The following is a 6085-nucleotide window of genomic DNA, read 5'->3' as shown; positions in this document are numbered from 1 at the left end:
GTTAGTAAATATGGCAAGAAGATGTAGAAATATTTTTATTGATAATATAAGAACATGAGATATTTGTAGAGATATCATTTAATCGTAACAGACACCATACGATAAATACTATATTTGTATTTCTTCCCCCTGTAATCTTAAGTATACAGTGAAACTCCATGTACTTGAATAGAAATTCAATGATCTATTTCATTATTTATGATTTTTCACTATTTGAAATAAATAAAAAATTTATTATTATACGATTCGTTAAAATTTGTATGGTTTTAGATATACATAATTAAGATTCATTGGGTAATTAGAATGACATAAGTTTCACCTTTTCATTATCATAAATGAAACGGACATTAAATGCTTTTGCAGAAATTCGTGAAGCATGAAACAATCCGCACACACGTAAAATAATTGCTACGCCACAGGCGACAAACGTTAAAGAATGAGCTTCCGTTACGATGTTACGGTTCTGATCACAGAAAGCCGCTTTATTATAGTTTCAAGGTTTTCATACACACATCAATTACTCAAACAGTCATTTAAAAGGATCAAATAATATTTTATTCGTAACCTTGTTTTATAAAGCAACGAGATATGGTTACATTCATTATTTAAATGAAATAAAAGTGATGAAATGTATATATCTGTGCATTATAAATCCAAGTAAAAGTCTTTTATTTATTATTTTATAACACGCTAGTAATTGTTATATGTATATAATAATTGAAACATACTTTTTACTTGAGATATGCGCCAAATAAAAATAGAGAAAAATTTAAATCGAAACAATTTATCTCGTTAACGAATATAAATATCGTTCAACGAACTTAGAACGTGAGGTTTAGGTGTAAAACTTAGCTGGTCTCTTTATATACGTCAAGAGAACCTTATGCGATTTATTGCCAATGTAATAACTCAGAAAGGGGCGGGGGGTTCCTAACTCTCCTCTATTCAAAACAAGTTTAATATACATACATACTTCGTATGGATAATAAAGATAATAAACGCCTTTTCTAAAATTTACAATCTAGCTCAGCGTTTCAGTCATAAAATACAAAATGCTTAAACAGTAACTTCATAAAATGTTATAGAGGATTTGACAGGAAGAATGTCACAAAGTAGCTTCATGGTGAAAATCAAATTTGAATTCTATTCTATGCAATATATACCTATACGCTTGTAAATACTATACCAAAGCAAGAATATCCAATTATTTTGTTTCCATCAACCTAGAAGGTATTTTTAAGAGACTTATATCTTTGAACTAAACAAATTTCTTTCATTCTCAACCGTGTCACATTAAAGTAGCATTCTTTAGTCATAGAATGACACCTAAGATCAAAAAATTAACAAAAATAATATCATGTTTTTCCCTCATAACCATCAAGCGTTTTACAGAGAAACGTACAAAAGTGAGGGGTACCTGTTCTCCGCGCTATTAAATTGACGACTATTCGGTCAACAGTAATAAATAGGATTGTAACAGTCTTACCAAGCAAGATCACTTTTTAAGCCTGGTATCTCGGTTAACATATACTGGAACAGCTTTAAAGTTGTAGCGACCAGCCGCAAATACAATTTTCAAAGGATAAAAATGCGGCCCAGAAACGAGCCAGTATCGGTAAACTGTCGTATTCATTGTACGAGCGGCGACTTGAGCGTGGAACGTATCAAAATTCATTAGTGCGTTACGGTCGCTGTTTCTCCCCTTCGGAAAAACGAAATCGGGACCTGCATCACACGGAGGATTAATAGGTGAAGTAATGATCGATCACGGTAGGTCGAACACGCGGAATGTCTGTCTTTGAGAACGGTAGGAATATGGCGGTCGTGTATCGATCACAGATCAATCCGCGAGAGACAACAGTGCACAAGAATTGCCGTTACAACAGCGTACCGCGCCAAGTCCCATAAGATTTACCATTTTTATCGATACTCGACAAGGTGTCGAGAGTTGCGGATCGTTATCGCGATACTCGCACAGTATATGTTTTCAGGACCATAAAACGTTCCCCGGATTCGCCATTTGTGGTTAATGCGAAGGACGCGTGCACTAATTTCGAAACATCGCCATTATCGGATATTTGGAGATTTGCTTTATCTGGACCCTGTTGCACAATAATTTACCAACTAATTGTGTTAGTCAATTGACAAGTTACAGATTGTAGGTTACAGACTTCTTTTTTGGAAATGTACCGTCTTTTGATAATTAAAATATTAAGTTCTATTTTATATATTTGTCTGAAATAAGAAAGAATTATTTATTATGAATGTCTATTACGAATACTTATTATGTAATAAAATGCAAAACTTAAACAAAGTACTGTCCCTAATTGGCCCCAATAATGTTAGTTTATTTGTCCAACAGGATTCTGCTAATGAGTGAACCACTATCGTTGGTGCCGCTATGAATTTTCAAATGTAATGGGTATTAATTAGAGATCGCGATTAGATTCGGATGAAAAAATACACAACAGAACACGGATGTCCAATTATCAAAACTTAAATTATCCTATCAGCTGATTAATATCATTATTGTCTATTGGCAATCGTTTGCTAAACGATGCATGTAGATATTTATCAGTCAGACGTTTCATAGGTACAAATTGGAACGTATGTCGTAATAAATTAATCGCTGCAGGAAGATTGTATATATTTTTAAAAATTTGTTTCTTTCTCAATATATTTTTTAGCATTTTTAAAATTGATTTTCGTTCACACTTTTATCGAGATAATTTTACAATTTAAATATTCATTGATGGATGACTTGGCTTCTATGAACTTAACTACGTATATCTTTGAATCTAACAAATTCTTTGTACCTTTGACTATTGCAGATTCACATTTTTTTTTTTAATCACAATATGATATTAAAATGAAAAATCAACGAAAACATACTTTCCTCTCGTTTTCCTGTGATCCTTAATTACATTTATAAAACTTTCTTATAACGACTTCTACTTACAAAATCGATTAGGTTTAAATAGAACAATTAATGCCTGTAGAATGTTAAAGAAACAGTCGATCTATTGTCGATAAAATCAGCTTAGTACTAAGTAGTAATGTAATACCTTTTTTTCGTTAATCAAGTAGAACGGCGACGAATGCTTCACGCTGAAGTTTGTATCTAAATGGAAGAATACGATGACGAGGAATGCTGTTTAATGGTTTATTGGCAATTGGTCGACACTCGCCGCTTGTTATCCGCCTACACCCGAGGCATCTAACTATTGTCACGTAGCACTTTATTGTTGCCACTACAAAAGGGATAATTGCATTTGATCGTGACTCTGTACAGTAAATACTGCATTAATAGACATTCTGAAATACGAGATTCTCGTCTCGATGCAATGCTGTCGATTACAGGATATTTAAAGGTAAAGTTGAACAACGGGCTTGTTTTTCAAGAAGAAGAAAATAGAAAGAATTTCTTTTTTCATTATACGCTCCTATTTTATTATGCTCTTTTATGCGTAATATATTGTGCAACGTTCGCTGTATATATGCAAATACAAATTAGTATTTAGTATTTATAGTATTTAATTAGTCTTTAATTAGTATTTAGTATTTAATAAGTATTTATATTTATATTGACCAGCGCAAATTTCGCAATAGGTATAAACCCAAGAACGTAAATGTGATCTAATTTTTGCATCTCGATCTCATATTTTATTCCGATCACCCGAATATAAATTCAACCAATTAACGTGTGAGTTCTATAGTTCTAAGTTTCAATGACCGTGTAAATGAGGACGGAAATCGCATCACTATTTGAATATACTCCCGCGTACTCCCATCAGTTAGCACAACATGTATAACAATATAGTAAATATTTTACCCTATATTCTTGCGTAGTTTACACAGCTATTAGTATACAGGTGATTAATGATCGTGTCATAGTTTTAGACCCGACTCTCTAACTAGGAGATCAGAAATCCTTCGTTAGACGCTTTTCATGGATGTTCGAATAAAACTGTAGCTTCATAATCAATCGAAGTAACCGTTAAATGATTCGTGATTGAAAATCATTTACCATTCACGTGGTGTGCGTTACTTAACACACGATTTGCTGCGTATTCTGCTTTTTCCAAAGCAAATGCGAGCGAACAATTCGTGCTAACCATGAAATCATTCGGCTTTCATGACGGTTAATTAATAACAATCGTCTCGTCCGGTTGCACTAGAATACATCGCGGTTAAAGCATCTGCATTAGGATTGTGACGTATGGGGAAAAAAGCGGCAGGAATCGATTGCCCAATTAAGCAGGCAATGATTTATGCCACGAACAGAGGATATCAGAATGAGAAGAGGAGAGAATGTCCAAACGACAGTTCAATCTCCGTTTTATCTCCTCGCTGTGCTGCGATTAATAGCACGTAGAACGCGATTCCTTTTACACACTTGGCGATATCTAACTGTATTATCGGCAGATTATTTATTTCTTGATTGTATCTGAGGAAAAGGCGAAAAAAGACATGTCCCTCTCTCGGTGTTACCTCTAACAACGTACATGATCAATTTGCACCGTTCTTCGACCGTAGATCTCATAATTTTTTCACCTCATATGTTACCGTATTACTACATGATTCCATTGGTCTAGCGGGCAAAAATCTATTTTATGATCTGTAAAACCAGCTGTTAATGTTACACGCGTATAGTATCGCCATGAATGATCTATATTTTGAATTAGAATGTATTCAGATTAAAGACTACGATTTATCGTGTTTTTAAAGAGTTTTGAATTTGCTGTTCTAGATTTTATCATATCGAATTCGTTACCTTAAAAAATTCGGAGAATAACATTACAGAGTTTAATATATATACAAATTGAGAAAGCAAATTACTCTCTACGAATGCGTAAGAGTCTATTGTCCTAAGAAGACTATACAAGCTACCATATAATACTTTCTTTTCGAGCGACATAAATTTAAGAACAGCAAGGGCAAGGATAATGAATTAAATAATTTTGTATGTAACAGATACATATATATTGCCGGCTATTTAATCACTGCGTTCGAAGAATCAATAATTGATTAGTATATAAATAGATGTCTTAATAAATTGAATAAGATCACGCGTTAGCTTCCCTTATCTTGATCTTATCGGTTGAATGGTACTTGAAACTGATCGACTGCGACCAGACGAACACGAGACTGCGCACGTGCTTCATTCTCCCGCGATATCCATTATCGCACACCACACCCACGCTTACCACTATTTCACGTCCACCCACGAGATGTAGATTCCGACTCAAGGAGCATCCGGAAGCAACAGATTGAAAAAATAGCGTGCATAAATAGAGAGTACTGACACGCTATTGTCGAACGATACAAGGTCTCGTGAATAATTAATGACTTCGTTGAGATTACATTGTTATGGGTACCTTCCGCGTCGATGATCAACGCATAAAATAAGATGATACGTATATTGAAGCGATGTAAAACAACCTTTTAAACCTTTTACATTCAATGTCAAGAGTGAAATCTTTATTGACAACCGTGACATGATAGGATGTATGTTGCATTGTGTAATTGGTATATTCCATGAAAGGCTATGAAAGATAATTAATTGAAGCCTAAATGATTACGTGATCTATCTTGTAAGAATAAACATAATAAAGTTGCATATCTCTGGGTTCATAAGAACCCTTTTAGGAAGGTCGAGATATAAAGGCACACGTTCATTTTCAATTCTAAAAATTAGAAATCTATGATAACTTATACACTGGCTTACGAAAATATTTAAATAATTACAGAAACGTCTTATGAACGCATTATGTATGTTATATGAAACATTTTGAAATTGCATTAGCACTGTAGACACAAGAAAGACACGGCTATCACGATTATCTGATAAAATTTGAAACGAATCTTTATAAAGTTTATAAAATTATACATAAATATATTGGGACATAAAAAGGTTTACAATATAAAAAACTAGATTTATGTGATAAAATATGGTCCAATAAAAAAAAAATGTAACCTTGTACCTCAATATAAATATTTATATTCTCTTTTGTGTCGTTAATTTTGCATAATAATACACTAAAGAAGACACTTAAATACAATCATATTTTGTAATCATTAGTTA

The sequence above is a fragment of the Bombus fervidus genome, chromosome 6, assembly GCF_041682495.2.
Source record: "Bombus fervidus isolate BK054 chromosome 6, iyBomFerv1, whole genome shotgun sequence".
NCBI classification, from domain to species: Eukaryota; Metazoa; Arthropoda; class Insecta; order Hymenoptera; family Apidae; genus Bombus; species Bombus fervidus.
Note: the sequence above shows the minus strand (reverse complement) of the source record.